The sequence below is a fragment of the Ambystoma mexicanum genome, chromosome 6q (assembly GCF_040938575.1).
Source record: "Ambystoma mexicanum isolate Mex_15411 chromosome 6q, UKY_AmexF1_1, whole genome shotgun sequence".
NCBI lineage: Eukaryota > Metazoa > Chordata > Amphibia > Caudata > Ambystomatidae > Ambystoma > Ambystoma mexicanum.
This window is the reverse complement of record NC_090937.1, coordinates 611234111-611257577: the sequence shown is the minus strand read 5'-3', so window position 1 is coordinate 611257577 and position 23467 is coordinate 611234111. Positions and strand designations below refer to the sequence as shown.

Here is a 23467-nt window from a genome sequence, read left to right as displayed (position 1 = left end):
GGATCACAGAGCTGGGCTTGTAGAGTCCAGGTATTAAATTCACAGAGGATTAATTTGGCAAAGATTTTTCCTGGCACACCCAATAAGGCAATTGGCCTATAATTGGCTGGCACACTACGATCCCCCTTCTTGAAAATAGGGACGATTGTAGAAGTTTTCCAGGATAGGGGGATAGTGCGAGATGTTAATATTGCCTTAAAGATGGAATTGAGGATGCCAGGCCCATTCCTCTGGGTGGGTTTTGAACATAGAGTTCGAAAGTCCGTCTGGACCCATCGACCTGGAGGAGCTAGCCTGCATAATGATAGTGCGAATGCTCTCTATCGAAAATTGTAATTACCATGCGGAAACAGATGTAGGCATACATGTCATTTTTGAAAAAACTGGGTCCGCATACAGGGAGGAAAAATGGGAGGTCCAGATAGATTCTTGGAAGCCATTGATTTGTGCATCTCCCTGGAGTTGACATCTACAATCATTCAATAACTGCCACATAGTGGCAGAGTTTTTATTGGGCATGGCATGTTGCATTACTTCACTATCCCGTTGGAATTGACCCGCCTTAAGCCAGTTTTTGTATCGACATTTGGCTGTTTTTAGATGTTTCCAACAGATTGGATCTTCCGAGGCTGCTAATCTTTTCCTTAAAGTTTTATATTCTGCTTTGATACAGTGAATCTCTGCATTAAATATGTGTGGATGTCTGATTTGATTGTGCCGCAAAACAGTAATTGTCTTCCTGAATGGTTGTAGAAGATCCAAATATTGTCTAGTGTGCTGTTGCATGATATTATAATCCACACTATTCTGCAAGTCAATTAATGTATCCGAATTCCACCGGAGACGATTTCTGGACGAGTTAACTGTCGCCTCTGTATGAAAGTTTAGTTAGTCTTTCGTTGTCACAAAATTCCAAGAGGATTGTACAAGTAACAATCTATGGTCACTATGAGATTGATCAATGATGTGCAATTTATTTTCATTTGTAAACAATCCAGGACTCATAGAGATATAATCAATTATACTAGAGCTAGACCCACGCTGCCATGTGTGTTGGGGAGGGATATCTACTTCGATGGAACCATTAAGCATATAGAAATTGCGGCCCTGCATAAGATTGTTCCATCTCCAAGCGTCCTGCGTGCAGCCAGAGGGCCTCCAACAATCCATGTTGAGGTCACCAGCAATGATGGTGCCTGAGATTGTGTTGTTCATCTGAATCAAATCTAGAATCTCAATTAGACCATCGTAGAATGTCATCCGACATGACTGCAGTGTCCCTATAGATATTGATTAATGCTATTACCTGCGTGTGACTGACCACCTGGACTAGTTGAATCTGAGCCCCCACGGAGGACCAAGGCTTAACACGCAGACCACTGGAGATTTGGACTGCCACCAGGAGCCCTGAAGATGGTCTGCCTCCAATAGGAAGCGCAGGAAGTAAGGTGATCTCATAGCCATCCCATAGAGGGCGGGAAGTCAGCCAGGTTTCCTGCAATGCTATAACTTGGCAAAAGTTGGGCAACTTGGTAATGGAAGATTGTAAATCAGAATTGCCCCTTGTGTTCCAACTTGCTATTGCAAACGTGGCCGAGGAAAGGCAGGTTGATGGTTAATATTGATGAGTGGAAACATTTTGAGTACTGACATGGTCTCGTTTCACTCCTTGATAAATATTTGGTCTTATCTGAGTGTTTTGATTTTTAGGATGAACACATGCTGCGTCCTCTGCTAAAAGGAATCCCATATCAAACAATTGCATCCTACATCTCCAAATGGAATCCCGCACTAATCCCGATGGGAGCCATAATCTCACAATTGTGCGTGTACAATCCGAGATGAATTCTACTTGGTCAATGTCCCGTGTTGATACATTGCATAGCTCGGGCACATCTCCAAATATATTCAGAACACTCTGGCGATTCAAATCGTAAGATGGAAAATTCCCATCTCGACATTTCAAAATAAAGGTATGAAACTGAGCTCTGCATGGATATAAATTACGTGACACTGGGTTCAAATTGGATTTCTGTGGCATCCATTTTAATTTTGAAATGTCAGTGCTTGTTTTACAATAAACATCACCTGTATCTTCCTGTGGATGGTGTTCTTCGTATAAGGTGTGTTGCACTTTTTTCCACCCACAGGGGCTACCCCTGGTGGCACCAAGTTTTGCATCTTAACCATATTGGTGGCCAAATAATAGTCTACCTTCTGTTTTTAAAATTCTCAAACACATGTTGTGTCAGTAAAGCATCTGGTAAAGATACAGACACTTTTGGTACAGAGGCACTAGAATGTGTTATATTAGGTATTGCAGGAGATGCAGTAGGAACTGATGGCACTTCATTAGGTTTAACATGGACAGAACCGAACAAAACGGCGTTTTGTTGCTTTAATGCTGAGAGTTTGTTCTCGGCCTTCCTATTTCACGCTATCGATAAAACTGTGAAAGAGGAGACAAAGAACCACCCGAACAATCTTCTTTACTTAGTCCGCTACTGATGGGGAACGCCAGGGGCGGGATTGCCGGTGCTATTAGAGCTGGTGTTGGAATGGGTGCTGTTCCAGCTGTTCCGGGCACATTCGTTTGAGAAGTGGTTGTTTTACTCAAAGCTTTGAAGATAGAATTAAGTGTTTTTTTAGTGTGTTTAATGTTTACCATTTAACACACTAAAAAAGGTTTCTTTTGAGCGATCTTAGGATTCCTCGCTTTAAGGGCCTCCTAGATGGCTTAAACCTTGGCCTACTGGGCGTTCCGGTACCAGTCCCACATTTTCCTGTTTTACTCCAGCACTGCTTTCTTGAGAGAGGTGTGCCATAAAGGCACTGTGCCCCTCAATATTCGGGGTAGAACACAGACTTGTTGTGCGGCGTATTATATCAGGGGTAGAGCACACGACACTGCAGGTATCTCCAAATGTACGGTAGGTGTATGTTGACTAATCGTTATAGGGTTATGAACGGGATCACCAACAACTGAATTTACAAATGCCGCTGAATTATTCACTGCATACATATCAGTTGGCACAAGCAAACTCTTGGATTGTATGGATGAGAAGTAAGCCGATAGCCACTTTAAGTCATCAAATTGTTTTGATTGTTGAGAGACCTTTGTATCAAGTAACTCAAAGAGTTTGCACAAATTCATAATGGAGGTGTTTATGGCAGTGAGAGTTGGTTGGATCATTGTTGGCTGCTGCAAAAATACTTCAGCAGGAAATGATTTAATTGGTCTAGGCGTAGGTAGAGCAAAGGACTGTAACATGGGGTTACGAAAGTCTGCTCGAGAGTGTGATTGACTTGAGTCCTCCTCCCCCACATGGAAATCAGCACCTGGACAGTTAATATCTCTCCATAATATTGGGGATTCACATCGGCTTGCATGAATAGACAAGCACGTTTGATCAATGCACAAAGGAGGAAAGTTTATGGGTGAGGTGATAATACAGGAGGATGAAAGCTTCGGGATGTGTTTGATCGAGGCTAACATCGTATAATCAGATAGGGGTTGTGGATTTGCTGTAGTACAAGGAGTATTTGCAGATAATGGTAAACTATTGACATGTGCCCCACCAGATTTGTTATGATCAACCAGATGGGATGTGGACATAGATGAAATAGACGCAATGGAATCATTCATGTGGTTATCAAAAATGAATATTGGTTTTAAAGAGGACCCTCTCATTGGTGTTATTGAGCTAGCAGAATAAAATTTCGACTGAAGAGGTTCTGGGTCACCCTGGAGAGATGATATTCTTACTGATGTTAAAGGAGGAATATGTAGCGGCATACTAGTTATTAATTTGTATGCCATTATAAATTCCTTGACTAATGTAAGACTGGTACAAATTTCACAACCAACCCACAAATACCCTGTGGACTTTATGCACCTTCAACAGACTTTTACAAGATCTCCTAGGATCACACAACTGGGAGCAGGCGACAGAGAAAAAGAAAAAGTGAAAGACGCCAATTCCTATAACCTCTTATGTCAAATCAGAAATGTTTAGTTGATCTCACCAATGCATCAATTAAATGACTTTAATGTGTGGATGGACTCGACTGCTCAAACGATCTAGCCCCGCAGTCATAGTCAAGCAAAATAGAACAGGTAAGCATCAACAATTAGTCTCTCTCATGTATGTTCAATGAGGTACTGCTTAGAAGCGAAGCTAAGGTTGCCTGCTCAGAGGGACCTGCCGCACCGATGGCCGCACAGAATCCACTAGTTATTTAAATTGGAGATCATCGATGATGCGCCACAGTAATTTATGCAGGTTTACTAACGTGGCGCACAGTCAGTAATATGCAGGCTTCAATGATTATTACGTTTTAAACCTGCTCACCTTTTCTCTTAATGCGGTTGATAGCAGGCTCGCATATACTGTCCTCCAGAATACGCGGGTAGAGTCACAGACGGTGAACTCGAACGGCTTTCACATCACATAAAGTAACCGGGAGGCTGATACCAGCTTCTAGGGCACCCGAGGAGCACGCCACAGTATCCACACCAGTACCGCATCCCGCACCTCCAGAGCCAAACAGCAGCCTAACCGCTTCACCTCACGAAAGACGCCGCCCTTAACACCACAGCCAGGCTTCACCAGCCACATTCTGTTATTTACATCTCATCAAACTAGTAGCAGAATAGATATTGTTCTGATAATTTTATTATCCTTTGACTCAGATTCTAGATCTTCTATACAGGCTGCCTATTGTCGGCAGTGAGATTACAACTTTCCAGAACTTTCACCACAAAGGATACCAGTGCTACTTCTTGTCCCACGATTATTCTGTCCCAAAAATAGTCAGCCAAAATCCCTTCCTTTTTGTTCACAAATCTTCTGAAGAGAACCAAACGCAATTTCCAAGTTCCCTCACACTCCATTAGGAGGTGTTTTAGCGATTGGTTCGGAGTATCGCAGACTTTACAGCGCTCAATGGCTTTGCTCCCTTGATTCCATTTATCTAACACCTCCCAATTTGTGTTACATTTAGTCTTATCCTCAGAAAGTTGTTTCTCACTTGTTTACCTGGAAATTTCACCAGATAGCACGCAAGACGGAAACATTTTTTTATCGGCTGATAGAAAGGGGTTGGCTGGAGTTGAGTTTCTTACTTTGACAATTGTTTCAATCCAATCAAGAATTTCCAGCTGGCGCTTTACTTTTAATGGGTTTTTGTCCCAAATTTCTATGTTTAGGTCAATTTTTGCTAGGGAGTCCTTCACTCTATTTTCAAGAGTGCGCAGAAATTATGACCTCGAGTGTTCAAGATGTATTTTGATGTACACAAACAATGTGGTGTGGTTATTCACCCAGCTTATTCAGTAGGTGCTGCAGACCTATCGCTGTTTTGTCTAGTAGTACAATATCGTCCGCAAAGGCCAGCCAATGGATTTTTACACCATTTAGCTCTGGGCTGACCAGTGCGGACGATTCTAGAAACCTACCCATGTCTGCCAAAAACAAATTGAAGAAAAGGTGGGGCCCCCAGGCCCTCCTGCCTTACTCCTCTCTCCACCTTAACTAGCTCAGATAAATGACCCTGCTTATCAAGACGCACCCTTAAGGATGTGTCCTTATGAAGTTCCACCAGCATTGATAACAATGTTTCTGCAATTTCCCATCCCCTCAGTTTACTCCAGAGTAGCACCCTGTCAACCTGGTTGAATGCTTTGGAGAGATCAACCCAGGCACCGTATAAAGGTGCCTGGTCTTTCTCCATAGTATTCTCACTTGCCAAATTTAGAACTGATCCATTCACAACGGTGGAAAGGCCTTGTCTAAAGCCGGTTTGAAGCGAGATAGAACTTGTGCTTTTTCCACCAGTAATGAAAGTTTGTTTAGTAGGCGTTTAATGAATACCTTACTGTCTATATCAAGGAGGGCGATTGGTCGATAGTTTGCTGGACTTAATTGATCGCCCCCCCCGCCCTTGAAAAAGGTATTTCCAGCGCAATCTTCGAAGATGGTGTAAATAATCTCTTGAGGATCTTCCTAAAGGGCTGATGTAAAATGCTGGCCCACAGCTTAATATTCCTAAGAACCTGATACGTCAGGCCTTTCGGGCCAGCAGCTCCCGATGTTGATGATTTACAAATGATATCACCAATATCCTCCTCATTGAAAGATAGATGCCATGGAGTGTTTCCAGTGAATCCCTTGAATGGCCTCCGTCTGACCCTGGCGAGGAACAGTTCAAGGCAAATAGCGTATAACGATGGTGACAAGGGGTGACAAGGGGCAGCCCTGTTTGGTCCCGCGTTGAAAGGAGATAGAGGGTGAGAGCTGGCCATTGATCAGCAATCTCACGGACGGTTGTGTATATTTTGCCCTGATGTTATCTTAACCTCTGGCCAAAACCCATCTTCACCAGAGCCAGAAAGAGGAAAGACCACTCGACCCGGTCAAAAGCCTTCTCTGCGTCAATAGAAAGCACGGCCGCTATGATATATATATATTTTTTTTCTTCTACTTTTTCTAGAATGTGGCAGGTACGCCTAATATTGTCATGTGTTTGACAGTGTTTTATAAAACCTGATTGATCTGGTTGTATGACTGTGGGGAGCAGATCCTCCATCCTATTGGCTAATATTTTAGTACACATTTTAGCATCCAAATATATGAGCGCTATGGGGTGGTAGGAACCACATCTACTAGGATCTTTTCCTGTCTTTAGGAAATAGCAAAGTCTAGGCCTCTTCCATAGTAGCGGATATGCGACCTGAGTGTTTAAATTCATTATATATGTGGGTGAGTTTAGGAGTTAACACCTTCTGATATATCTTGTAAAATATGGCCGGAAATCCGTCCGTGCCTTGTGATTTATTCAGGGGGAAGAGCATTTATAACCCTAAGTACTCTTCTTGGCTGATATCTAGTTCAAGGCGATTGCCATCCTCCCGGACGATAGGGGGGAGATTAACCGTCTCCAAATAAGCTACTTGTCCTCCCGAGTTAGTAAATTCTGATCGGTAAAGATCTGGATAAAATATATGGAACTGTGAAACAATTTGCGACGTTTTTGTAGCTTTTACACCTGAGGGTAATTGAATCATCTGAATAATTTGTGATGCTGTTCTTTGGCGTAATTGTCTGGCTAATTAAATGATCTGCCCTATTGGCTTTTACATACAGTATTTTTGCTTAATGTATAATAATGGCTTTTCTGCTTTTTTGCCTGAAGTAAATTTAGCTTACCCACCACTTTTCTGTACGCTCTTTGAACAGTTGGGCCCACATGCGTTTCCATTCTCCTCATTACCAGTCACAGCTCGTCCCCCAGCTCTAGCTCTAATGCAATTTTTTGTTTGTCTAATAGCTGCTTCTGCTATTAATACTCAGCAGAGAGTTGCTTTAAAAGCATCCCATGTTATATTTGCTGAAGTCCCTTGCATCGGATTAAATTCAAAGAACTCTGTGATTTTACATTCAATTTTCTGTCAGTTTTGAGTCCGCCATGATTACGGACGGGAAACGCCAGGTGAGTCCCCCCCCCCCCCCTCCCCTTCAATATCCAGATCTATAATAAGAGGTGCGTGATCCGAGAGTGTAATTGCCGGACAAGTAATTTGGGTGAATTTACCTAAGAGGAACTTTGAGACCCAAGCGTAGTCCATGCGTGAAAAGGACCAGTGGTCATGTGAGTAGAAGGTGTATCCTCTCTCTGACTCCTTAAGTGCTGGCCAAACAATTACCAGTGTCGACAATCTAAGCAATTTGGATGGCAGGGGTTGCGTGAAGCGGGTGACAGTGCCACATTAAGATCTCCTAGAAGAAAATCTCCCCCTCGCTAAAGTATTTCAACAATGTAAGAGTCGATTTTAAGAAGCCCTCCTGGCCAGTGTTAAGAGCATCTATCGAGGCCACCGTTAACCTCTTTATGCCAATCTTCAAGGTTGCGAAAATGTAACAGCCTTCTTTATGGCCTTTTGTTCAAAGCACTTTAATGTGTAGGCCTATCTCAATTTCTAACAATACCCCAGCTGCCTTACCTACTGAATTAGCCTGTAATACAACCAGGTAGCTTCGTAATCGGAGTGTAGATCTATCAGCTAGACATATGTGTCTCTTGGTGCGCCATTAAGTCTGGTTGGTAACGCCCCAGGAGAGATTCTAGCTTCCTACACTTTGCTGGTGCATTAAGACCCCTAATGTTTAACATTAAACACTTGAATTTTCTTGATAAAATAACGTATCGTGAGGATTTTACATCATTATTTGACCTCTTTCTCAAAAACCATGCATCGTGGACCCCACCCCTTCATTTTTCACCCAACCGCAGTCTACCTTCCCCACCATAACCCCAAATCTCCCCAATAATTGTCCCCTGTTGTGAGCCACAGTACCTAACATAGCCCGGGGTGTAAAACCCCAGCTGTGAATCAACTATAACCCCAAAGAGACGTGCAGGGTATCCGAATACCCCCATCTGTTACCTGAACAGATAATTCCTAAGTTGTGTGCTCTGTCTGGTAGAAGTAAATAAAATAAAATCAGTTCTTAATCATCCGAGTCGTGCCTTCCAGTCCACTCGCCTTCCAGTCCACTCGATGTTTAGCCTTGTCTCTTCTCCCACGTCGAGTTGAAGTTATCCATTCCCAGGGTTTAGATTGTTGAACCGAATGACCATCCGCAATCTCCGACAGGCCCTCCGTGGTATCCGCTTCAATTTGCAACAAGGACATTCCTACTTCTCGAGGTACCGGGTAATATTATCCCCACCAATAATGTCGCTCTATATATATAATATTCGGGAAATGGCCTAGGCAACATTATTGATGGGGTTGATATTAGGTTTAAATATCTGCCTATTCCTGTTAAGCTAACTACCTGTGCTATCTTTGGTAACAGATAACTTGCATTAGACTAACCAGCTAGTTACCCCACTATGATTCTCGTTAAGCTAGTCATTGATGTACTACTGAGTCTCCTTATTGGGACAACACTTACCACCCGCCCCCCTATTCAACAAGAAAATGCTCCACTGCAGGGCCAAACCGACACCCTCCCACCCCCCCTTACAAGCCACCGTCCTCTCAGACGCTTATCAAACCCACCCCTTTCCTACATAAATTAATTCTAAACCAGGATAGCTGCCAAACAAGCAGCCCCGCCTCACTCACCCCTTTGCAATGGATTGAGCGGTTTACCACCAAGCCGACTCCGAATCAACCGTGCTGTGGTATCCACAGAATTGAAAGACTTCACTCTAGGTTCACCATTGTGGTACCTCTAGTCAACATTTATCAGGAGAAACTACTTAACATGCCCTACAGCTCCACACAGAGTTTACCAGACCCTACCAACACCTGCTCTATACCTAAAAAACCCCAAAACTAAAGCAAAACAAACCACTGACATCCGTGTCCCAATCTAACATACCTCACTCACCTGCTCAGACAAAGTCCTCTCTTATCAAAGATGCGCTTATAAACGCACGATCTGTAGTTGCACACGCAACCGACAAAGCTGACTTAAAGACAACAACCTTGACTTCCTAGCAGTATGAGAGACCTGGCTTCATGCCATTGCAGGGCCGTCTCTCATGCTACCCATTCCAGACTCTTACACCATTAACCGAGTAGATAGAGAAAATGCTAAAGGCGGAGGGGTTGCCTTCGTAGCTTGTACTTATTTGGCACTTGGACCTTCGACCACCCTCTCACCCAAATCATGTGAACTGCTCAGAGCCAAAATAACCTCCCATTCTAGTACCCTTACTGTCCATCTCATATACAGGCCTCCTGGCCCCCTAGGAGACTTCGAGGAGGACATTCGCACACTGCTTTCCGATAACACCAAACCTACGTCATAAATCTTAATACTTGGTGACTTTCTCTTAGGCCTATTCGACCCTAGCGACCAGGCTGCTACATCCTTGGAAGAATCTCTAAATGAACTGAACTTCACACAGAGAATCAACCAACCTACCCACGTGAAAGGACGAACACTGGATTGGTTGGCAGACCACAATTGCGCCACCAATTACAGCCATTGAACCACAACCTTGGACTGACCATTCCTTTAACCATTAATGCTAACCGCCCAGCCCTGAAAACAAAGCCGATTGCGCCTCCACTACTTAATAGAAACGAGCATAACATTACAGTTGAAAAATGAGCCCCTCTACTGATCCCAATACTAAATACCAATAGCTCTGAAGATCCTGAGGAACTAATAGATCTTTTTAAAAATACCATGCCGATGGCCCTAGATGCTATTACCCCTCTAAAACTACGTAAGAGTAAACCTAAAGATCAACTCAATACCTTGTATACACCACAACTGAAAGCCGTGAGGTCTGAAAAAAGAAAAAATGTGAGGCCACATGGAAAAAGTTAGCATCCAAGGAGAACAAAGACATAGGGCCTCATTACACGGAAGGCGGTGATCCAGGGTGCTTTTAACACCCAGAACCATGCCAGTAAATTACCGGCACCGCCTTGGCGGAAAGGGGATTTACCGCCCCATTCCAAGGTTGGTGGGGCGGTAAATCCCCCTTCCGTCATTGCCCTTCCCCATTCCCATTTCTGCTCCATAGGGCTCTATGGGAATGGGGAAGGCGCTAATTACGGCACTGCAATTTTGCGGTGCTGTAATTAGCTCCGAGGTCCCTTAGCGGGTTGGTTTTTAACGCCTGCAAAAAGCAGGCGTTAAAGCACCAACCCACTAAGGGACATCGTAGTAAGGCGGTAATGGTTAACGGTCACCGTTACCATTAACGGTGGCCGTTAACCATTACCGCCTTCCGTGTAATGAGGCCCATAGTCACAGAAATCTCTGCACGCTATAAAGCAGAGATCATCAAAACTAAACAGAAAACGTACGACGACGGGATCCAAAATGGCAGTTCCATCATTAAGAAACTATTTGGAATCCTAAGGGAATTAGAATCACCCATAGCCTCGGATGACTCGCACCCGAAAAACAAAGCCTGGTGCACCGGCAATCAAAACGCCCTCGCCAATAAAATTACCAACCTCCCAAAGAAAATTGCCTCTAAGAGACTTAATATCAATGGGATCGACACAGCTCAGAACCAGGGCATCGCTATCCCCACCAATACTCTACCAAAATTCAAATTTGCCCAAGTGACTACAACAGAGGTCGCTAAAATCATTTACTCTCTGAAACCTTCACGTTGCCAAGGTGAAATTTGCCCTGCTCAAATTATAAAAGATGCAGTAAGAGATCTCACTCCCTTCATCACCAGGTTAATAAACGCCTCTTTTAAATCATGCCAGGGTCCTACCAACCTGAAAGACGCATGGGTACTACCATTGCTCAAAATAGTTTCCCTCGCCCCTACTATCCCAACTAATTACAGGCCAATGTCACCTTCGTCCTCAAGATTATCGATAAGGCAGCCTACTGTTACACCTAATATGGTTGTCGGTTCTATATCCCCGACTCTCGTACGTGGCACGAGCTGTTCCGTGTGTTTGCGGAACGAGCTGTAACGCTCTAGCGTTTTTACCGGATCTCAACCAAAGGTTGGCCACGCTCCCAGACTTCCGCACAGTATATCCAGACACTCAACCTGTGGCAAGGCGCGTTGCTTCTCTCCTTCTGAGTAGCTGTACGCTCCATACGTTCGTGTAGATTTCAATCTGCTCCTACTACTTACTTTCCTCACTTCTTTACGCTGTTATCTCTAATAAGCTGTGACGTTCTTTATTTTCTTCTTAGTGAAACCCAATGGGCTTCCAGCCAATGGTCTTTCCACCCTTACGGGTTCTGCTAGCCTCTTCAGCGACTCTATCATGTGCGTTACTACGTACTTATTCTTACGGCCCTTTACATTTGTCAATCATTCTCTGGAGAGTCTTTATCATTGTTCTAATCCTATTTTCCCCGTAGCACTTCTGATTCTAGCCACAGCACCAGAAGAAGTAGGAGATCCTACCCGGAAGTACAGGAAAGGGATTTTCCCTTCGGTTTATTGGCTCAGGCGGTAAGGGAAGCATTTTGTGTTTCAAGACAAAGCCACTTGCACAAGACTTGAAGATTTATAACCTTATCCTTCTTTAGCTCATTTAGATTAGGAGTGAGCCGCTTCCCGCCTTTTTTCTTACATTTAGGATTGACCGAATAACACCCAGGTAATCCTTGTTTCCACTTTATTCTCATTCCTTATCCTTTCTACTCTCAAGTATTTACTAGCCTGTTAACTTTTGTATTATTACACCCAGTTTCCTGTTCCAGTGACGATCACCAACTACCCTTGGCTGAGGAACATCACCCTAGCTGTCCTCAGGATTCTATGGACCATAGCAGCCCAACACAGGGTTTTTCCCCCGTTGGGGGTTTTCCCTGGGGGCTCCTTTGCGTCCTGGCTCTTGGAGCGGGAGGTGAAGGGATCCCTAGGAGGAACCTCACAGCCTTCAATAGAACAATTTCAAGCTCCAGGGAACAATCAAGTCTCGAGGTGGGTAATATCTTGTATGTTGACGCTTGAGTTTGATGAATAGTACAAGATTTGAAATTAGACATTACACCTACCTCCAAATCCAGTCCTACCTAGAGATTAACATCATCCTAGGGCTTAGACAATCCGGATTTGGACCCCTTCATGCGACCCAAACGACCCGTCTAGATCTGAAAACGCAAATAGACCTAATAAAAGACAACGGACAATGTTCTCTACTTCTGCTATTAGACCTCTCCGCTGCCTTTGATCTCGTTGACCACATTATTCTTTGAGCATCTATTTTTGGCAGCAAACTTCTCCCCGGGGGCTACATCTTGGATTAAATCCTTCTTAAACAACAGAATTATGAGAGTATTCTCTCCTTCAGATGCAGCTGACCCCATCCCCATCACCTGCGGAGTGCCACAAGGCTCCTGCGTTTCCCCCACATTATACAATGCGTTTACCAAACCATTATTCAACATCTTACACAGTTTGGGTGTCATCTACACCAACTATGCAGATAACACCCAGATACTGTTCCCACTAACTGGAAACTACGACTCTGACAGCGACTTACTAAATAAAATCTACCTCGTCATTTGGCCACCCATAGCTTGTGTCTGAATGAAGAAAAGACTGAAATTCTTATACTAGGCGCCACTATTTACCTCAAAAAACCTAACACTAAATACACCTTTTTCAATATCGATAGTAACCTGATCATCACGGCCAAGGAAACTAAAACCTTATAGGCTTCCATCTCGATTCCGCCTTGAACCTTAAGAAACCAGCTAACGCAACTGCGACAGCTACCGCCTATACTTGTAAACTTATTCATGCATGTAAAACTATCTCTCTACTAATAGCCGCATGATCTTGGCACAAGCACTAATCTTGTCTAAACTTGATTACTGCAATGCTCTCTATGCAGGAGCAAATAAACAAGTACTAAAAAAACTCCAAATGCTGCAAAATGAGGCACTAAGAACTGCCTTGGGCATCCTAAGAAAGGACCACATCTCCGAAACAAGAAGAGGTCACAAATGGCTTTCCATCCAGAACAGGATTTACTTTAAACTTGTCTCCATTTCCCACAAATGTCTTCAGAACGCTGCCCCCAAATACTTGATTGACAAAATCGTTCTAAAAACCTCATCTAGACCTACGAGATTAGCTAATTCCTTCTGCATTTTCACCTCGCTATAACCTGAAAAGAGCTGGATGTACTAGCTTCCCGGTACAAGCAGCTTTGGCCTGGAATGCCCTCCCACTTAACCAATTACCGACCGCAGCCTCTACAGCTTTAGATCCAATACCAAAACATGGCTCCTCACCTAGGACACTGCATTCGTTGTTTGAATCTATTATTTAGACTCCACTGCCCCCTTACCGGCACAATCACCCCTGTAACTGCTGTCATGTACATCTTCTGTTTTTTTAACCATTGTATTATTATTATTTTTTTTTAACTTTATTTAATCAACTTGACAACCTCATTGAGAAAAAAAAACAAAGGCAAGGCACAGAACTGGTCAGAAAAGGTACATCACAGCATCAGCCCGCAAATCATACAAAGCAGATTTCATAATACAAAGCAACATCTTTACATGAAACCTTCAGAGCAGACACTAAAGGGAGGGTTACACCCAGGATTTGAGAGGGGGGTAAATTCCACAGCGAGCTACTGAGGAGAGTGAGACGGGGAGGGGGTTCTTTAACCATTGTATTTAACTGTTATTTTTTTTCTGTTTCATCGCTCTTACCACCTTCTACTTTGTATTCTGTATTAATGTCTGCTCGTATGTAAGTACACTAAGCTGTCTTGAAAAAGCACCCAGATACCTCAGGGTGTGGTGCGCTGCATAAATGTCCCCCACAGGTTCCATGCATCGCCGCAAAAAAAAGGCGCCATTCTTGCATGGCGAAATTTCTGCAGCGATGTTACATGAAACCCTTCTCGAGAGGTGATCCTATGTTGTCTCCCTTCCAGAGAGAAAACACTGAAACACTTGTGTACGAGTGTGATATGAATAAAATATCATTCTCCAGCATGGGGTCTGGCATGGATTCACATGCTCATGAATATTCCCCGTCGTCAGGACGGGAATCCTTGGTAAAGAAAAAATCAATAACAGTTTCGTTTCTGATCTGTATTTCTCAGTAGTAACCAATCACTGGTCTCTGGGTCATACTGCCCCCAGCCAATGACTGCCCTCTCCCTAAGCCCCGCCTCTGGCAGCCATCCTCAGATTTCTACTGCACGCTCAAGTGTTGGGAGTCCTCGTGTTTAGCTCTCGAGCTTTTGCTGCGTTTTCGCACTTTTTTTTCAGAGATTTTCTCATTTTTTGGTCAAATAGAGCCTCAAGCTCCACCGTCTCTACATCCGATTAACGGGGATCCGTTTTGGATTTTTCTACGCCCCTCAAGGGTGAAGATTTTGTCGAGTTACGCTTCTTGGAGGAGTCCAGGAGTTTCTGCGACCTACCCGGACATGGCCCAGCAGAAAGGAAGCTCGACGCCCAGAAAGCTGTTCAGGGTTTGCCCTGGATGCCAGCTGCAGTATGTGTTCAAGGAGGACGAGCACTCAAAATGTCTCTACTGCCTTCATGAGGACAAAACGCACGTGGAGAACGACTGTGCGTTTTGCAGGAACATGTCGGAACGGACCATCAAGGACCGACGCCTTCGTCTCTCCAACTGGCTAGAAGGAAAGAGCCCGTCAGGTGAGAAGTAGTAGTCCCGGTGACGGGGGCCCAACAGAAGGCAAAGCACTGCGAGTCCGCGGGCACCGGGAGTGCCGAACGTTCTGGCTCCTCGGCTGCCAGGCAGGGCGCATCCTCTCCAGCACCATCGACCACGAGCCAACGCTCTGGCTCAGGGAAGAGGAATGCCGAGAACCCGGCGAAGCTTCTGGAGGGGCCCCGGTCGAGCTCGAAGGATCCAGCCGAGGGGTAGCGAGGCGGTGACACCCCTACCCCCCCACTCTCCCCCCAAGGTGAAGGCCACAGGCCCACAGAAGGTGGTAAAGGCCTTGATTCACCCGGCCAAGGCCTCTATCGAGGAAGTCGCGGCGGCTTTGGCGCAGCCTGTGCAGGCTACACCAGTGGAGGCGACCTTGGGGCCCAGAGTCTCCCTGCCTCCGTGGAGGGAAGCCTCTTTCAGACCCATTGAGAATATCCCCGTGAAGACCCCGGCGGAAAAAGAGGGGGGGGGGCGGCGGCAATTCTGGACACGGACACAGTCTCTGAGGAGGAACTGGTTGAAGTCTTAGAGGGCCTCGACGAGGGCGTCGAAGAGGCCCGGTCCCACAGGAGGGATCCCGACGAAGAGGACGAGAGCGACGGCGGTACCGGCGAGGGTCCTAGTCGCCCGTCACGCCCGTCGCTTCCGAAGCCGCAGGACAACTCGGCGGCCATTTTGTTGGCAATACAATCCTTATGTTCAGAGATAAGGACGAGATTGCCCCTACCACCGACGGAGGAGTCGGAACCGGGCCCGACGGAGGATCCAGAGCCAGGCCCGTCGGGAAGTCCCCCAAACAAGAGAAGACGGATCCATCCAGCCCCGCCTTTTCAGCCCTCGCGGCCTTCTCAACCTTTGCCCACGTCCCCCGTCCCTGGGGATGACAAGTGAACGGACATGGCCACGCCGGGTACCGACGACGACGGCGGTGATGACGGGACGGAGCTCCCATCGCCTCCAGCCCGGGCCTCCCTGGCTGACAAGCTCGGATCTTTCCATGCAATGATCACCAGGGCATCCAAGCTTTTTCAGCTCTGCCCCGAAGAGAAGAAGGAAGGTTTCCTTTACCAACAGCGCGAGGCCAAGAGGAAGACAGTCCTCGCCATGCCTCTGCTGGATGACATCTGGGACGAGTGTCTCACCCTTCTCAAGAACCCCTCTACGACGCCTGCCAAGAGGGATCGGTACCAGAAGTAGTACCGGGTACCCGACGCGGCTCCTTTGTGCCTTAGGGCACAACTGACCCCTGACTCGTTCGTCTCAGCAACGGCCAAGAAGAAAGCGGGGGGCATAGGCCTCGGCGTCTTCCCCGCCGGACGGCGAAGTAAAGAAGCTGGATGCAATGGGACGACTTTATCTCGTCGGCGGCAACAACGATTAAGGCGGCCAACGCCCTCGCGATTGTGGTCCGCTACGACTGGGAGTTATGGTACAGTATCGCCCCCCCGTTGGACTTCCTACCGGACGATAAGAGGGCTGAGGCCCTGGAGATCTTGCAAGATGGCGAGGTGGCGTTGGACCACGCCATAATGGTGGCAACAAACATTGCCAACACCGGTTTCCGCCAGCTAGGCAACAGCGTTTGCCTTAGACGAGGGTGGCTCAAGGCGACGGATTTCCGCCAGGACGTACAAGCCAAGGTTTTGGACATGCCATTCGACGGGAACATCCTGTTTGGGAAAACAGTGGATGAGTCCCTCCAAGCCATCAAGGCAGACACGGAGACAGCTAACGCCCTAGGCGTTCTCCGGCAACGAAGGCCGTCCTTTCGGAGCTCCGGAGGCAAGCAGGGTGCCTCCAAGGGATTCGGTGGTGGCTCCTCCACGTACCGCCAAGCGGCCCGCTCCTCATCGCAAGAAGCCTATAGAGGACGAGGCAAGTCGGGTGGACCCTGCCGTCGTCGCCAGGGAGGCCAAGGCGGCAAGGCGTCCTCCAAGCAAGATTGAACCGACCATGGCGTTGGGCCCCCACCGAAGCACCCCGGTGGGAGGCTGGCTGGCAAAGTTCATCAGTGTGTGGGAGTCCATCTCCACCGACCATTGGGTGCTGGACGCCCTTGCCCAGGGGCATGCACTCGAATTTCTAAAAAAGTGCCCCCGCATACCACCCGTGGTCAGGAACGAAAATCGCGTCCCTCAACTGCTGTTGGAGGTGAGGGCGATGCTCAAGAAAGGTGCCATCGAGCTCGTCCCGAAGGGGCTCAGAGTATACTCCAGGTACTTCCTCGTGAAAAAGAAGACAGGAGGATGGCGACCCATCCTGGACCTGCGACGACTGAACAAGTACATCAAGGCACAGAAGTTCCGGATGGTCACCCTCCAGCACGTGCTGGGACAGCTGGAGGAGGGCGATTTCCTGTCGTCGTTGGATTTGGAGGATGCGTACTTTCACATCCCCATTTTAAAAGGACACTGAAAGTTCCTCAGGTTCGTGGTCCAAGGGCGGCACTACCAGTTCAAGGCCCTCCCGTTCGGACTGAAGTCGGCACCCAGGGTTTTCACCAAGTGCCTCGCTCCAGTGGCGGCGTGGCTGCGCCTAATGGGGATCCACGTCTACCCCTACCTGGACGATTGGCTCATCCGCGCAAGGACAAGGGAGCTTGCTGTGGAACATACAGCGAAAACCGTCCAGCTATTCACGGACCTGGGGTTCTCCATCAACTTGTCCCACCTGGTCCCCTAGCAAGTCGCACTTTTTCTGGGAGCCAAGCTTGACACAGTGGCATGTCTGGCCTCACCGTCGGAGGAGAGGACAAAGGCCATCCTAGGCAAGGTGCAGCGTCTGCTGGCCACGGACATGGCCAAGGTGAGGTCCATCAAGTCCCTCCTCGGGATGATGTCCTCTTGCATATATCTCGTGCGCCTGTGCAGGCTTCGGATGCGCCCTCTACAGGAGTTCCTCGACACCCGCTGGATACAAGCAACGGGCAGCTTCGGAGACAGGATCCCTTTCAACGAGACCTTCCGTCGAGCGATCCGGTGGTGGGGCACCTGCGTTCATCTGGCGGCAGGAACAGACTTTCAGACCCCCGCCCACCAGGTGACGGTGACGACGGATGCCTCCCTGGAGGGGTGGGGAGCGCATACCGGAGATCTTCACGAGAGAGGCCTTTGGCTCCCGGAGGAGAAGCCGCTCCACATCAACATACTGGAGCTCCGGGCAGTGTTCTGAGCCCTCGGGTCCTTTCTCCCGTCCCTCAAGGGCAAGGTAGTGAGGATCTTCACCGACAACACCACCACGATGTTTTACATCCGGAGGCAGGGCGGAACCAGATCCCCAGCCCTATCCAAGGAAGCCCAGGATCTGTGGCATTGGGCCGTTGCTCAAGGGATGTTTCTGGTGCCATTTCATCTGGCAGGGATAAAAAACAGCGTCGCCGACTCACTCAGCAGAGAGCTGCGATCGTGCCACGAGTGGGAACTATGCCAGGATCAAGTTGACCGACTCTTTCAGCGATGGGGCAAACCCCGGATCGACCTGTTCGCGACGGCGACGAACTCCAAATGCCAGAGGTTCGCCAGCAGGTTTCCCCAACCGAGGAGCATGGGCGATGCTTTCTCGTTCTCCTGGGACGGCCTGTTCCTATATGCGTTCCCTCCGTTGCCGTTGCTGCTCCGACTCATCAACCAGCTCAAGTGGTCCCGATGCAGAATGATCCTCGTCGCACCGGCGTGGCTGAGACAGTTCTGGTTCTCGGACCTTCTCGACTTGTCAGCGTCCCCACTAGTCAAGCTGTCGACGGACGCAGATCTTCTCTCCAGAGAAGGAGGCGCAATTCTTCATCATGACCCAGAGTCTCTGAACTTGCAGGCCTGGCTCCTGCAGCACTAGAGTTTGGAGGATACGATATCCCGGCCGACTGCAGAGAGGTTCTTGCAAAGGCCAGGGCGTCCTCAAAAGTGCTACAGATATAAGTGGAAGAGGTTCTCTATCTGGTGCCGGGCACAGAAGATGAACCCTCTGCGGATTACGGCCCCTCAAGTATTGCCGTACCTACTGTCACTAGCCAAAGCTGGACTATCTCATGCTTCAATCAAGATGCAGCTGGCAGCGATTTTCCGATACACCAGGACTACAGGGCGGTCATCCCTGTGGTCTCATCGCCTGGTTAAGGAATTTATGAAGGGACTGTTTCGATCATTCCCGCCGGTGAAGGCGCCAGCCCCGGCGTGAGAACTCAACGTTGTGCTGACCAGGCTCATGGGTCCGCCATTCGAGTCATTGCATTCGGCCCCGTTGAAGTTTCTGTCGTGGAAAACGGCGTTCCTGGTGGCCATCACCTCCGCACGATGCGTGGGAGAGATCCAGGCACTATCCTGCAAGCCTCCATACCTGACTTTTCACGATACGAGGGTAGTGCTGAGGACGCACCCCTCCTTCATGCTCAAGGTGCAGTCGGACTTCCATCTCAGCGGCCCCTTGGTGTTACCAGTCCTTTTCCCGTCGCCTTTGTCGCCGGCCGAGAGGACTTTGCACTCGCTGGATGTAGCTAGAGCGCTGAAGTTCTAAATGGACCGAACAAAGAGTTTTCAGAGGACATCACAGCTGTTTGTGAACTTTGGACCTGTGAACCAAGGGAAGGCTCTCTCGAAGGCTTCCATTTCCAGATGGCTCTCCGGCTGCATCATGCACTGTCATCGGTTGGCAAACTGACCGTTGCTCGGCCGTCCGAGAGCCCATTCGACCAGAGCGGTCGCTGCTACCACGGCGTTCTTGTCTGGTGTGCCCCTGCTGGACATCTGCAGGGCTGCTACGTGGAGGTCGACGCACACCTTCACGAGATTCTACTGCGTCGACCGGGATTCCAGGGAGGAGTCCAGGGTCGGCCAAGGAGGTAAGAAATGCTTAATGTTGAGCCTTTGCCACCTCCAGTGGTTTTGCATGTGTGTACTGCTATGTATTCTTATATTCATGAGCATGTGAATCCATGCCAGACCCCATGCTGGAGAAGGAACAAGTTACTTACCTGTAACTGTTGTTCGCCAGCATGGGTCTGGCATGGATTCACATGCAAACCCTCCCTCCTACGCCTCTGCGGCTCTTCACTTGGTCATACTGCCACTTTATGTGCTACCAATCTGAGGATGGCTGCCAGAGGCGGGGTTTAGGGAGAGGGCAGTCATTGGCTGTGGGCAGTATGACCCAGAGAGACCAGTGATTGGTTACTACTGAGAAAGACAGATCAGAAACGAAACTGATACTGATTTTTATTTTTCTTTACCAAGGATTCCCGGCCTGACAATGGGGAATATTCATGAGCATGTGAATCCATGCCAGACCCATGCTGGAGAACAACAGTTACAGGTAAGTAACTTTTTCTTTTCATTTCAGTCCAAAAGGGAAAGTCCACTTATATTTAATTGCTCACAACTGTTTCACCACTGGCTGCATCTCACAGCGTTTCTGCAAAGTTGTCTGCGAGAGATCTTAATATAGTTGGATCTCACTGCCATTATATGTAATTGGAGAAGATGCTCTTGCCTCCCTGAGAATCTGCTCCATTTGTGGGAATGATGTGCAGGCCGCCAAGACATTGTGCCGGCAAGCACCGGGATAATTTCTTTTCGGGCTTGTTCCGTGTACCCTGTCGAGCAACACAATAGCAGCCTCTTCACCTGAGATTAAGACTGAAAAGATATGAGTAAGTGATTGTTGCCTTCAATGCGCCCATCCTCATCTGCTGGGATGTGTCTCTGGATTTGTTCTCTTCAAGGAAAAAAAAAAAAACGATCCCTTCCATGATCTCTTGTCGTAGTTTGTCATCCTTGAACAGGAAAGCGGGATAACGCCATTTCCATAGTCCTTGGGGGCTTGAGTGCCTTATGATTGTCAGCAGGATAGGAGCATGATCTGAGATTGTCATTATGCCCAGTCATTTCTTTTTTTTTATAAACCTGTTTTTATTGATTTTAGTTTTTTTTTACAGTTATTCACGAAAATAATATAACTGTATAACTCCCCTCGAACCGAACCCCCCCACCCCTCCGGACGGGTCTTCTGTATTTCTTATTGTGTCCTTAGTTAGAGTTCTTGTTTCTACTAGTTGAATAAATCTAGCATACTGATTTTGTGCAGGCACCGTTGTTCCATGTAGTCATTTTGAAGGTATGCAAGGGTTGTAACCCAATCCGTCTTAAACTTGTGTTGGTCTCCCTGGATCTTTTTAGCGATTCATTCTATTGCCATGAATGACCACACTCTATGTAACCATTCATAGATCGTCATCGGGGTTTTCTGCTTCCATTTTTGAGCTATTGCTAGCTATGTCGCTATTAGTAGACAGATAAAGTTCCGCCTCTGCGGCTTCGTCAGGCGCGCCCCCCCTTGGAGTCTCATAGCGCACATAGCCATACCCCTTCCTCTATCGTTCTCATGTCTTTGAACATCTCCTGCATTTGTGTTTTCACATCACCCCAATATTGCTGTATAATTGGACAGTCCCACCAAATATGCCTCCAGTCTCCTATTCCCTCATATTCCCTCCAGCACGGGTTGGAGGTCCGAGGGTACATCGCATGGAGCCTCTCTGGGGTGTAATACCACTGGACTAGGATCTTTGTCCACATCTCTCTAGTCTGGATTGCCCTAGTGTACTTGGGAATTGCCCCTCATTATGTATTCCCAGTGTGACTTGAATATGGTGATCCAGAGTTTTTTTCCCATTTCTTCATATATATCCATTTAACCTCTTCTGTTTGTCTATGCAGGAATTTGTATGTGTCCGAGATGAACTTTTTGGAGCCTGAATGGGTCGTAATATAGCTTTCGAATGGGGCCTATTCCCTTGTGATTGCTTTTATTAGCGGTGTCCACAACCAATGATTAAGTTGTTCGTATTTGTACCTGTCTTTTGTCGTCATCCCCAACTGTGCCACACACGTCCCAAACAATCTGACCTTGCGTTCCTGAAACATGTCTCCTATCTTAGTGCATGTATTTGTAGAGCGCACTACAGCCCACAGGCATCGAGGCGCTTGCATGTAAATGAAAGGAAGCTTAATTGTTATTACAGTGGTACAGTCTTAGTTACAGGCATGTTATAGAGAACCGATGATAACATGAGGCTTAGGATTGACAAATCAAACAAATAACCTAGTTTTGATGGCTTTGCGGAATGTCAGCTCAGAGGCATTTTATGCGCGAGTGAGAGTTTTGAAGATTATCCTTTCTTTAACTGGCAGCCAGTGCACCTGCCTCCTTGTTGCAGAGATATGATCCTTCCTAGAAATACCCACCCTGAGGGCATTGTTCTGGATCACCTGTAGTTTGGCAATGTTTTTGCTGGAGGTCCCTGCCAGAAGTGCATTGCAGTAGTCCAGTCTTGAGCCGATGATGCCCTGGCTATGGCTTATGTGAGAGTCCTGCCATATCTATTCCTTTGAGGGATAATTCTCTAATTTGCATAAGAAGGTGTTCTAGGAAGATTGCATAAAGTAGCGGGGGAAAGGGGGTATCCCTGTTTGGTCCCTCTCCCGATGTTGACCCTGTCTGAGATCTCTGTTTACTGCTCTACGGATACTGGGGGAAACCTAGTTAGCCTGTATCATTTTGATGAATGGGTCTCCCATACGTTTCAATATGCAGAAGAGGAGTGACCACTCAACGCGATCGAACCCTTTCTCTGCGTCAAGTGCTAGCAGTACGGCCGGGGAGTGGGTGATCACCAAGTGGATTATTCTTCTAATATTTGTCTATTTGGGACAAAGCCTAACTGGTCTTGATGGATTAGCTTCGGAAGGATACATGACAGTCTGATGGCCATTATTTTCGCGCACAGCTTTGCATCTAGGCCGAGTAATGCTATCGGCGATACAAGCCCAGCAGTTCCGGGTTTTTCTCTGGTTTGTGAAAGACTAGTACCTTTGCCTTATTCATTGTCCGAGGTTATATTGCTCCTTTCCCTAAAGGTGTTGAATAATAACTCTAAGAATGGGAACTATGATGTCTGAATATGTCTTATAAAACAGGGCTGTGTACCCATCTGGGCTGGGGTCTTTGTTCCTGAGTAGATCTAGAATTTCCCTTTTGACCTCCTCCGTTATTGTCCCATCTAGTTATTGCTTTTCCACCTCCGATATGCTCGGGAGTGAGATGGAATGCAAGTATGCCTCTTGGTCCTCCCCAATGGGGTATTCCGATGAGTATAGAGTTTGGTAATATTCTTTGAACAAGTTCCCAATGTCTTCTGTGCGGGTCTGCCTCTGTCACCTAATATCAATCATCTTCTTTACCGTATGCCTGCTTTGTTTCGCCTTTAGCTGTCTCGCTAGAAGTTTATCTGCTTTGTTAGCCTTGGTGTAAT

At 47.2% G+C, this 23467-nt stretch overlaps 1 protein-coding gene across 6 annotated transcripts in view; it reads left to right on the top strand.

Annotated features, from left to right (window-relative positions):
* Positions 1–23467, top strand: part of ABHD18 (abhydrolase domain containing 18) — a 1329419-nt gene that overhangs the window by 10323 nt on the left and 1295629 nt on the right. For 2 of the 6 annotated variants that reach the window (XM_069631099.1, XM_069631096.1), the window contains exon 2: positions 1711–1973. The exons of the other annotated variants lie outside the window; for them this stretch is intronic. The gene's annotated coding sequence lies outside the window, so the exon portion shown is untranslated. The remainder of the gene's footprint in view (positions 1–1710; positions 1974–23467) is intronic. 6 annotated transcript variants of the gene reach the window in all.